The sequence below is a fragment of the Haplochromis burtoni genome, unplaced genomic scaffold, assembly GCF_018398535.1.
Source record: "Haplochromis burtoni strain Fernald_Lab_line unplaced genomic scaffold, NCSU_Asbu1 Contig_265, whole genome shotgun sequence".
Taxonomy (NCBI): domain Eukaryota; kingdom Metazoa; phylum Chordata; class Actinopteri; order Cichliformes; family Cichlidae; genus Haplochromis; species Haplochromis burtoni.
The window spans coordinates 577,119-590,639 of NW_024582626.1; positions in this window are offsets into that span (position 1 = coordinate 577,119).

The window sequence follows — 13,521 nt, forward strand, 5'->3', positions numbered from 1 at the left end:
GACAAACCAGAGACAGCTTCCGCCTCTTAAAGGCCAAAGCGAGATGTGTGCAAATCTATCTCTCCCGCTCTCAGCCCCCTTTTTTTATCACTCAAACAATATGTGTGTGTGTGGAGGGGGGGGCTTGAGCCACCCTAGGCTTCACTCTGTCTAAAACTACAAGTAATGGTGCTATTCATATGAGAAAGAAAAGACCTTTTTGTTGCTTATGTGTTTGCCTTTTTATAAACTCCATTTCCAGTGATAAAATACTTGCAGCATGCACGTTGTCCTCTTTCAGTGCAGTGGTAAGGTGGCAGCCATTTCATCTTTTGATACATGTTGCAAAGAACTAAAAGGAAAACTCACCTAATCCGAGCACACGCCTTCTTATTTGCTGTATGGAGTTTAGCTGCCTCTGGAGGCTGACATAAATATTTATGAGATAAACTCATCGTCGACATCATAGTGGGTATCATCAAACAGATGCAGGTTATATGAAGACAGGCAATTTTAAGGAGTGAAGAAGAAGAAATTGAATTTTGTTTACATTGGTTGTTGTTAGTCTCACGGTGCTCGGGCCTTTTTCCCCCCTGCTGAACATAAATCATGCTATTTAAAAACTCCGCTTGAATGGCGGTTTGTTTTTTCTCTGAACAATATGATCTGCTTTTCAAACAAGGAACGTGCCAACATTTCCTCTGCCTGACTGAAATCAATCCAACTGATAATTCCAGAGAAAATATTTACATGGGTGCTACGTAAAATGATCTGATAAGGTGTCCCTGCCAACCTGCTCCACAGCAGGCGAACGAATTCATACAGTTGTGGATTCCAGTCATTCAATGAGGCCAAACTATAAGGAACATGCATAGAGTGGTAGGAACTAGGGTTATTCTGATATAGCAGTAGTGATGATAACCGTGATGTTTACAGTTTGGGTTAAACATAAAAATTTTGGGAGCTGAATTTCATTTGTTTTTCTGAACCCTAAGCTACACTGTAAAAAAAAATCCTAAAAAAACAGTCATATCCCGGCAGCTGGGGCGCCAAAATAATACCAGAAAATAACAAAAAAAATAACTTTCCCATGAAAATACGGTTATTTTCAGTAATGACAATACAGTTTGTTGCCCTAATTTTACATGGGATTTTGCCTTTTTCAAGTGCTTTTAAACATTAAATTAGGAACAATTTAACGTGATTAAACAATGAAATTACCTATAAACAAAGTCAATGAATGTGGCAATATGAATAATAATACTTAAATGTACAGAAATATACAGTTAACAGTTGGTTTAAATAACAATTGATTGCATTCATATAGCGCTTTATGAGACCCTCAAAGCGCTTTACAATTCCACTTTATAATTCCCCTCTGGCCATCACCAGTAGATGAAGTGTCTTGCCCAAGGACACAACGACCGAGAGAGTCCAAGCCGGGGCTCGAACTGGCAACCTTATGATTACAACGCGAACTGCCAACTCTTGAGCCACGATCGCCCTAAGTAACAACAATTATAATAATTATTTGATGTAAAAAAGTTTATACGAATCATTTTATATATTTTTCCATAGCATTACATTTGAGTTTAACAGTTCAATCTTTCACATAACGGACAAATCTTTGTGAAATTATGATGCATTTGTGAAAGTATTTTAACAATCTAAATATGAATATGTACAGACAAATACACTTAAAAAACAAGAAAATTGTGTTTTATTACATTTACAGTGATTTTATGTTAATTTACATTTGAAATGTAAAATCACAGTTAATTATGTGAATTTAATGATATTCTAGAAGAACAGTACAAAACTGTAAAATACACAGTAAAATACTTTTGTATCACGATTTTTTTTTTACAGTGTAGCTAAACACTTCATGGCTAGGTTACTACTGTTGACAGTATTCACTTCTTTCCCTGTCGCATAAAGATGGGCGGCTTGATCCAAATATCTATAGTATTGATACCAACGGTGGTATTGGTATCGTATCGATGAGATCAAAACTTTGTTTCTAACTTGTTGAGTGTCATGGTCCTGGGTCGAGCGACCCAGTGTTTGAGTTTATGTATCTTTTGCATTTATTTGTGCCTTAGCTTAGTTCACCTAGTTAATTTCTAGATTGCTGTTTAGTCTTGCTGTCTCCCCCTGTACTAAGTCTCCCTGGTTCATGCGTCATGTCTGCGTGGTTATGTTTAGTTCATGTCATGTCTAATCTCCATGTTTCCTGTTTTACTTTGAAAGTCTGTATTCAATGTCAGTGTATTTAGTTTCACCTCTCCTGTCCTGTCGTTAGGTTCATGTGTGTCAACTATACTCCCATGTGTGGCCACTTCCCCTGATCATCCCTCGTGTGTATTTAGTCTCTGTGTTTCATGTAGTCTGTGTCGCGTCGTCTGTGTTCCTACCCTCCATGTCCTCCCGGTCAGTCTGTACATCATCGTCATGGTTTCTGAGTCTCCTTAGTTTATCAGTATCTGTTTCCCAGTTAGGTTCAGTTTAGTCACAGTGTTTCTGCTTTGTGTTGAGACCTGTCATCAGCCACAATAAAGGCTCGCTTTCAGTTTAAGTTTACTCCGGTCTACTCTCTTGTGTTCGCACCTGGGTCCACCACACACACACCCGCACGGTCTGTCCCCTCAGATCGTGACAGTTGAGTATGTAATCCTCTGATTTGCGTTAAATAAATGATTTGGGGGAAATTAAAAAGTATACAGTGGTCCCTCATTTCTTCGCGGAAGTTACGTTCTAAAAATAACCCGCGATTGGTCAAATCCGTGAAGTAGCCAACTTTATTTTTTACAATTATTAAACCATTAATGAATCAATGGTACGGAAGTGGAGGAAGCAAGAAGAATGAGTTGAGTAAAGTTTGACTTATCTGACTGTTTTGTTTCGCTCAATGCACCTTATAATCCGAAAAATACGGTAACTTGTACCTTCCTTTAGCATGTCCAGAAGTCCAACTTTTTGTGCGATGGTTAGCATCTTCCTCTGGCTTTTGGGTGTTACCGCAGATGCATTCTGTGCTGTACAGGAGACACGGCACAAGATTGATTGAAAATGGTCTACAGCCGATCAGGATGCAGAACACAATGTGCTGTAAAAACAAAAAATAATAATAATAATAATAAAGCATTCAAAATGCACCAAAAGAAAATCAGCGAAACAGCGAGGCCGCGAAAAGTGAACCGCGATATAGCGAGGGACCACTGTACCTCAAACATGCACTATGAAAAATGCCTTTTTGTGTTGACTACCACGTCTGTATTATTTATAGCTTATTGCACATCTAAACAGCAAAAGCTTTAAATGCATTAAAATCTGTTCAGAATTTGCATATTATCAATGAGTCGTCTTATAACTCATGACACCCTGCTCCCCTCTACATAAGCTGCCTTTAAAGATATTGGTAGTGGTATCAGCAGTACTGGGCCTGTATTTACTTGTTATTGGATCGGCATCAAATTTGCAGCATTGCACAGCACTACTGTCACACACAGGGAGACATGCACTCCCCACAACAAACCTGCTAAGTTAGACTGAGTCACACACAGGTGCCGTGGGGCTGTTGTTAATTTGTTGACTCAAGCGCTGGAAACAGGCAAACTCTTGGGGAGTTCATTCTTAATTTAATTAGTGATCTGCTGTCTGCTCTTGCTGCTGCTCCTTCACTCCTTTCTTCTATCTGTATATTATAAGCTGATGCTAATTGCTCCTTTAAAGCACACTACCCTGCCCTGAACCTTGACTCACATGTGAGTTTACAGCAGTCGGTTGGCCTGATTGAGTTACTGCAATTTGGTGCGTGTTGTAAACCAAGGAAATTGAGCAGTCAAGTAGTGGCAGCTGTTGTATTTTAAAGCTGGAAGAAACTGGCAGCATTGAGGCCATGAAATGTGACAACAGGCACCAAATGGACAAGTTCTGATTTAAAACTTATCTCAGTTCTGAGGTGAAAAATCGATGCAACTACAGGTGGAAATTAATAGAACTGCGTGACATAAGTAGTGAATTTTATACATTAACTAAATTAAATAAAACCATCCGCGGGGGGGGGGGTATTTTCTGGTTTAGGACTCAGATTGCCTGAGGGTAGAAGCTCCTCCTGAGTCCCTCTGCTTTTCCCCGGATGGTGCAGAAGCTTCTGCCTGATTGCAGAGGCTGGAACAGTTTGTTGCTGGGATGGGAGAGGCCATCGATATCTGAACTGCTCTGGACCAGCATCACCTGGTGTAAATGTCCTGTAGGGAAGGGACAGCAGCCCCGCAGCAGCGTTCTACCACACGGATCACTCTCTGAAGAGCTTTTGGGGCCTTAACACAGCTGTTCCTATGCCAGGATGTTATGTTCTGTGTGAGGATGCTCTCCATTATTAAGTTATGCACAATTCTGTAAGGCAAGCTTTATCTTTCAGACCTCACATTTGACTCTAGAATTCAAAAGAGTTTCATTGACCTAAAGGTACCCAGGTCCTGAGGTCGTAAAACCAACCGAAACCATCATTCCTCCACCGCCGTGCTTGACAGTTGGCATGAAGTGTATGTGCGCTGATAGGCTTTGTTTGGGTTTCACCAAACATGGTGCTGTTCATTATAGCCAATTAACTCACACCTGCTACTTACACTCTTACTTAAGGTGTACTTCATTCACAGGACTTCCTATGATGTTAATTTGGTTTTTTTTAACATGACAGTACATGTGCACAGATCATACGCCGGATCATATTTTGTAACCCGTGGTTAGGTTTAGGCAATAAAACCTAAGCATAATATGTCCTTTCTGCTGAATCACTCTAACCTGGAAAAACAAGTGAATTTCATGTCCAAGAAAACAAACCAGTGGACTGAATTTTGCAAGCTACTATGAGCCAGCGTTGCCTGCAGTTATCAAACAGGAGGCGGTTTGCTCGCAGCATCTCTGTGATTCAGAATTTTGTGGCTCACCCTCACTTGAGTTAAAAATAAAACCAAGCTTTGACTGATTATGATATGAAAGATGAGATAATTAGCTGCTACAGGTGGCATCACCACATGAAGTCATGATGACATCACTACAAAATCCCTCAGCTTCCACACATATATATCCAAACATCCAAGCAACGTTTCTTGTTTTTTTCCATCCTCCCACCAGCCATCATTTGAACACATGATGACACGAGAAAGAAATTTGCTTTACGGCTCAATTTTATGCCACTACTCCTTTACAAAGTATGAAGTGAGCTCAGCGGGATGAAGTATAAGACAAATACCACCCTATGCCGAGCTAAGAGTGGCTGTGCATGGAAGTGCAGCATAAAAATGAGCCATCATAAATTGGTTTTATTATGCTGTGTCTGTATATGTTTGTGTAAGTGTGAGTAGACTGACTTTTTACAGTCCTGTGACATCAGTAAAGGCACCGATGGGAAAAGACAACCCTAAAATAGAGGTCCCCTGTGAGTCCTCAATCCAGCCGTTTATTAGATGAATGTCTGTTTTTAGGGTTGAGAGTACAGGTTAAAGGCAGGGATGGCCCTTACTTGTAAATTACACCGCGTGTATTTACTTTAGTTAAACAGAAACATGTGGAAGCAAGCACTTGAGTCAAAACAGTGTTAAAAAAAACGTGAAACTTGACTTTCGCTGTGGCCTTTTGGTGTATCTGTGTGTGTGAGAGACGGTGTCTAGTATTAGCTGGTACTAGCTGGCAGCCGCGTAGCTCAATAGTGGAATTAGGGTGATATTGGATAGACTGTAACACATTACACCACTTCACTGTCATGGATGGCTGAGTGCTTATGGCAAACATCACTTACAGCACACTCTCAAACATGTGCTCTGTAAAACGCGCACGCAAAGCCTGAAACATGATAACATCCATTTAACACACACACACACACAGACATGCCTTTTGTGATATTTGGAGCTTGGAAGTAAACGACAAACGAGGAGGATGTTTAAGGAGTTTTTTTTTCCTGAGGAGATTTAGAAAAGGAAAGTGCCTACTGCACATTAAGCGTGTTCTTTCTTTTATGCAAGCTGCATAAAGCTCTTTTATATCATTTTAGATAATTTCCCGCTCATACAAGCTCCGGCTAAAGCATATTTCTCTCCTTTTATCAGCTTTTTTTATCGCTCGATCCTCTTTACAAGCATTTTTCTGTCTCCTTTTGCTAAGTACAGCCCTTTTTTTTCTCCGCAGCCTCTCTACCTTTCGTTAATCTTCCCATTTTGCCAACTCTCATTCACAGTCATCACACACGCACTCTTTTTGTCTTTCCTCTCGCTGTCAGTCCGATCCTCTTTAAGCACTTATGTACTTATATATTTTGCATTGCCGACATGAACTAGTATAGTGCACTCTATCGTCAATCAATCCTGACCTTCGGAGTGCGTAATATAATTTTTGTGATGTTTTTATGTGTTTTTAATGCTTTCTTGCAGTTACTGCTGCCTGGGGAAGAATAATGTTGATTGAATTGTAATGTTTGAAATTGAATCTCCTCACTGTTTGTCTCTTCATCCTCTTTTTCAGCTTTCCAATATGTCTCTTGAGACTGCTATCTCCTTTCCGTCTGCTTTCTCCTTTCTTTTTTCACTGTCTTCATTTTTTCTTCTATAGGGATGTGCTCTACAGATAACTGGGTGCTGATTCACTAAGCTCCAAGTCCAACAAAGGAATATTTTAACTTTTCGTGCACGTCGTTACTAGCTGAGAGAAATGCACCGTGCAGGTACCTGGCAATGACTTTCACAAGTCAAGTGGCAAACGCAGGTGGAGCATTATTATTATTATTATTATCCACATTTAAGAAACAAATTGGAGCATCTTACAAAACCCAGGATTACTTTATATGTTTTAGTTACAGGTTTGTTTGTTTTTTTTGAGTGAACCCTTGTATTTACTGAGATATAACAAATTTTGGGGAGGCCTGACAGGGCAGAAGAGCCTAATTCCTCACGTTAGCATCTTCTTTTCTGTGACTCTTCAATTACATTTTGGCTGCTTTGTCAAGCTCACATCTGTGTCTGAAATCCTATACTCTCACACTTGCTATTTGGAATGCATAAGTGCATGCAAACTCATAGCAATGCAAAGCTTGTATGGTAGTAATGCGCAATACCACTGATTGCCTTTCTGATCTGATACCAAGTAAAATTCAGGATGGTATCAAAGATATTGATCCAATACTAATACTTGTTTAGAGGTTAGACTTATTGTTTAATTATCATAAAAGAAATAAAAAAGCTGAAAAGTCAGTGCCTATATTTTGAGATATTTAATTAACACTCACTCAAAACTAATATGACTAAATATAAATAATAAGCTGCGAAACATTTTATAGATACATGTTATTATCTATCTATTTATCTTATTTATGGAATATTTTTGAGCTGTATTTTTATTTTTTACAGCCTACAATGTTTTTATTTTTACTGCAAGTACTCTACAATCTTACCTGTCTAAATCTAGGCCAACTGATGTGAAGTGATGTGAGGGACACATAGGCTTACCTCAAACACCTAATTATTGTAGAATGTATTTATTTCATTATTATTTCATAACCATGTTTTATTATTGCTAATTTCAACTAATGAGATTCTGTAGTTTTTTTTTGTTTGTTTTTTTGCCTGTCCCGTTTGGCTCTTTTGCCATCAGAGTTATTGTTTAAAGGCGAAGAAAGATGCCCAACGGATTTACTTTACCAAATGGACCATCCCAGCCTTGCCGTAATGGTCTATTTGATTCACCTTTTATTGTTTATTGTATTTTTTATTTTCACTTGCTAAATACGGGACAGACTGAGGAAAAGAAAGGGGAGAAAGAAAGAAGGGAAGAAAAACAGTGGCGAAGAGGGACGGGGATAAAGGGCAAAAAACAAAAACCAAAAAAATAAGCAGACAAAAAATACATATATCAATCACCTGGATCACCTGTTGAGAAAGAAAAAAGAAAACAAGCAGAAGAAAAAGAGAGCAATAGAATAAACAACATCACGATGATCTATGTGAATATAAAAGTAAATACTAAATATTAAACATTATTGTGCAGCACGTAAGATCGACAGCGCACAGTGTGCTTTGAGGTAGGAGCCAAAAAGGGTGTAGTTTGTGTGTGAGCACCCGTGTGTACACCTGTGAGCATGGACGCGCTTGTTTTTAGAAGGTTCCTTCATGTAATGATCTGCTAGAGGGTGTGGGGGGGCCACAGCTCCGTCCTCCAGGGCATGAAGCAGGTATGGAGGAGATTCTGTAGTTTTAAGGATGCAGGGAATTCCCGTTTAAACATCGACACAAAAACCTAATCCTAGACATAAGTCGCTTTCCAAAATTCAGCAACAGCTCTACATTTTCTTTCTCTGTCCCTGGATCGTGCCTGCCTGCAGCACCAAAACACTTGGTGAGACATCTGTCTTGCCCTAGCAGCACCTGTCCCTCTTTTCCTCATGAAATCATCAACACATTCAGTGTTACGATTTACTTTTAGTTGTGTTTGACAAGTTTTGTGGCCTTGCAACATGTGTCACAAGCTGTTTGTGTTTGTGTCATTTTATAAATGGCTCCACACATGACTTTGCTTACGATCAGCCATTACCTTCATGGCAGGTTGAAAAAGTTGTTCCTACTAATCATTTAGACGGTCCCAGTAATACACTGTGATCCTGTTAATGATAAACTACAAATTTACCCTAAATTACTTACCACTGATGGGAAAGGTAGCAGAAGAAGGATACATTTCCAGTTCAGATCATCAGCTAGTGATGCCCATGCTCACTAGCTGACAGGAGGAATTGTGGGTAAAAATCACACATTGCAGGCTTATGTGTTACATTTTAATCTCCCCCCGGAAGGATTTAATGGTCAAAAGTACAAATGATTCAAAATGCAGTAGATAGCAGGACAGTCACAGTCAAATGTATCTCATAATGTAACTATATTCAATTTAAGGCAACACTATCCTGTCAAAATTCATGCACTACACAAATTCATAGTATACAATGTGTTCAGATGTAATATACTGCTAGTGTTCCTTTATCTGTAGGGATTGGATCAGATAAACTTCAGAACAAAGATGGCGCCAGTGTTCACAGCCAGCTGTCTGTCCCTTCCAGTGTTATTGTTTGTTTTTGTTTTACTCGCTTCAAAAGATGCTAACTCTCTGTGTGGTTACGATCGCCAAACGCTTTTAGATTTAAGATTATCTTGCTTGAGACGTAAATCTTACTGGAACCACGGAAATCAGAAATTGCTCCCTCCACCGTTTCTGCCCGGCGTTCCTGTCCCAGCCTGCCTCTGCTTTGCCTTGAAGCTACCCTAATCAACCAGGCACCACCGGCGCCGGGGATTGGGGTAGCTTTGAGACGGCCAGATTTGACTACGTCAAACACTGGACCTCCCCGACCATGATCTACCTCTGTTTGGTTCCTGTCGCTGGGATTACTACAATAAACCCATGCTGGAGTAAACTTCCAGAACCTACGGACGCTTCAATGGGCTCCTATTTCCGCTACTAAGCCTTCGACTTCACTGAGAATTAGCCTTGCTAATGTCTGCTCGTTAGCTAATAAAACCTTTATTTTAAAGGACTTTTTTACTTACCGCAATTTGGATCTCATGCTCCTAACGGAAACTTGGCGAAGACCAGGTGAGCTCAGTTGTTTTACTGAACTCCTACCTTCTGTGACTGTGATTATTTAAATCTGCCGAGGATTGGCAAACGCGGGGGCGGCTGTCCTCAGGAAGAAACTAACATATAAACAACTTTCAACAGACTTTTACTCAAGCTTCGAAATCCCACGCCCAACACTAGTTGGAGTAATATACAGACCTCCAAAATATAACAAATATTTTATTCGAGATTTTTCTACTTTTTTAGCAGGAATCATCCCGAGTTATGATCAAATTTTAATAGTAGGTGATTTTAATATCCATGTATGCTGCCCCCACAACAAGCTGGCTAAAGACTTTTTAAATTTGATTTAAAATTGATTTGTATTGGATCCAACACATGTACAGGGCCACGCGTTGGAGCTCGTGTTGTCTTTTGGATTACCAGTTGTTAATTTGGAAATAAGTGATGCAATCTTTTCTGACCACTGTCCATTAGTGTTTAATATACTTTTATCTCATTGCCATCTTAAACCTACATCCTCAACACGACGTTATCGTGTTTTTAAACACAGTTTCCCACTGCCTTTGAAAGACTGTCGAATCCTTCCCTTGGTGATGGTATTGAGCAGATGGATTCGAATTTTAATAATAAATGCAAGACTATTCTTGATGTGTTCGCCCCATTTAAATCAGAGCGATCGACAGCTTACTCAGATCCGTGGATAAACGACTCAACTCGATCAGCTAGGCGACAGTGCAGGAAGACTGAACGAAAATGGAATAAAGACAAATTACAAGTCTCTTTCCTACTGCTGAGAGAGAGCCTATCTAGATATCAAGTCATTGTAAAAGCTGAAAAATCTACGTTTCTTGCAAGCATTATTGAGAACAACTCTTAATAACCCCCAAACTCTTTTCTCAGTTATTGATTCGGTCTTGAATACCTCCCCCGCTTTCCATATAGATAGCTCCATTGAAACTTGCGATAGGTTCTTGCAGTTTTTTTATTAATACGATAGAAAGGCTTCGATCTACATCTACCCTATCTCTGTATAATGTTTCATTAACATTTACCCTCTCAGCTGCTTTTGATCAGTTTGAGGTTGTATGTCTTAACCAGGTGGAAGACCTTTGCAATAGCATAAAGACATCACCCTGCCCTTCAGATGGAGTCCCAACCCATTTTCTAAAAAAGATTATTAAGTTAGTCGGTCCCGACATTTTAACTATTTTTAATAGAAGTCTCAGCTCTGGAGTAGTACCAACTGGATACAAGCACGCTGTAGTGCAGCCAGTGCTTAAAAAACCGAACCTTGATTCTTCCCGTTCTTGGTCATTTTAGACCTGTTTCCAAGCTCCAGTTTCTGTCAAAAATTTTAGAAAGGATTGTATTTGAGCAGCTACAAACCTTTCTAAATAGTCATAATATTTTTGAGAAGTTCCAGTCGGGCTTCAAAACCCACCACAGCACAGAAACTGCCCTCCTAAAAATACCTAATGATATTTTATTAATCACTGACTCAGGAGACCCAGCTGTGCTCCTGCTCCTAGACTTAACTGCAGCCTTTGATACTGTTGACCACAGCATTCTGATCTCCCGTTTGGAGCAATGTGGTATCAAAGGTATCCCCTTGGAATGGTTTAGGTCGTACCTCTCCGAGAGGACTTTTTCTGTGAGCCTTGATGATTTTATTTCTTCCCCAGCTCCTTTTACTTGTGGTGTCCCGCAGGGTTCCGTATTAGGCCCAATTCTTTTTTCAATCTACATGTTGCCCCTAGGCCTGATCTTTAGGAAGCAGAACATCTGCTTTCACTCATATGCCGACGACACCCAGATTTATCTTCAGTTTAATAGAAACACCTCCACGCCCATGGAATTGCTAGTCAAATGTCTTGACGAAGTTAAAACCTGGATGGCCTCAAATTTTCTTACCTTCAACGGGGATAAAACTGAGGTAATTATTTTTGGACCGAGCTGTAATTTCAATGCCCCAGATTTGAACTTATGCAACCTAACATGTGCTGTTAAAACGCATGTAAAAAACCTGGGGGGGTTTCTTGGATAGCAAACTTACATTCGAGAAACACATTAATTCAGTTGTCTAGCGGTCCTTTTTTTAAATTAAGGCTCCTATCCAAAGTGAGATCTTTTTTATCTTTTAGAAATTTGGAACGAGCAATTCATGCGTTTGTTTTATCTCGTTTGTTTGCGTTTGTTTTATCCAGCGTGGCCCGGCTCCAACTTGTACAGAATGCTGCATCTCGCCTTTTGACTCGTGTGAAGAAACACCAACATATTACTCTGGTGCTTGCTTCCTTCATTGGCTTCCAGTGCGTTTTAGAATTAAATTCAAAATCTTACTTTTGACTTATAAATTGCTAATTGGCCAGGCACTGGACTATTTCTCTGACCTATTGCAGCTTTATACGCCCTCTAGAGCCCTTCAATCAAGCTATCACCTGCTCCTTACCTTACATAAGTCTAGGGCTACGTCCACACGTACACGGGTATTTTTGAAAACGCAGATTTTCCGTTTTCGTTTTAAAAAATAATCCCGTCCACACGTAAACGCAGAAATGAAGGAAAACGCTGCTAGGAACATGCCAAAGCAACAGGTGGCGATATATTCCTAACCGTGTAGAAATGTTGGCCAATCAGAAGTATAGAAGCCTCGGTGGGAAATAGTAAACAAAGCTGGGGCATAGAAGCAGAACCGAGTCGTATGTGTGGAGGGACAGTAACTGTGTGTGTATATGTAAGCATTTAAACACTGCAGAGAGTACAATTAACAGTAACAGTATTGTAGAAATTCATTTCACCGAAACAATAACGTGGCGCACAGTGCGACGTCAAAAAAGGCGCACACCTTTGACGCTGCGTTTTCTTCGTTTTTCTTGTCCACACGTAAATGCAAAAACGGAGTTTTCAAAAATATCCACCCTGGCCGGAGTTTTTAAAAATCTCCGTTTTCAGTGACTGAAAACGCTGTTTACGTGTAGAAAAATCTGCGTTTTCAAAAATACCTGGGTACGTGTGGACGTAGCCTAGGATGGTTCATAGAGGAGATGCGGTTGTGGCACCGAAAATGTGGAATGATCTACCTCTCCACATTAGAAAGGCCCCAACTGTTACTCTTTTTAAATCGCATCTTAAAACATATTTTTTTACTCTGGCTTTCGAAACTGTATGAGAGTTACCAATTCTTTTATCCTAATTTTCTTTTCATTTTCTTACCTGTCGTTGTTGTCAATGTCATTGTTTAACTGTTACTCTGTACAGCACTTTGGTCAGCTCCCTGTTGTTAATAAACGTGCTGTACAGTGGTATAACAGGTGTGATGGGTTACAAAGTAAAGTGTTACTGTAATTTTTACCTTCTTCAGTAACACAGTACAGTCACTAGTGATGTGTGATACCACTTATTTCCTTTCCGATCCGATATCAAGTAATATTCAGGGTGGTATCGACGATGCTGATCCGATACGATACTTTGTACCAAAACTTATTTTATTTATTGTATCTCAAATTACAGCGTCATAATGATTACAGGACATCAGATTACTTGTTCTTATCACTTAATAATGCAGAGTTCATCATATAGAAATAAAAAACCTGAAGTTGTGCGCTATTTGAACACTTTGCCTGCCTGCAGTACTAAAGGACTCCGTGAGAGACGTCTGTCTCGCTTTAGCAGCACCTGTCCCTGTCCTTCTCTTCAGTTCGCCTCAACATACGCTCCTGTGATATGATTTACTCTGAGGTGTTTGACAAGGTTAGTGATGTTGCCACAACAATACATGCCAACCCTGCCGATTTTTCCAGGAGAATCCCACCATTCTCCCGAATTTCTCCCGATTTTCCACCCGGACAACAAAATTGAAAAACCATATCGCAGAATTCATAGCGCGGCCCAGCAAATTCCAGCTTCCACCAATTTCGGCAG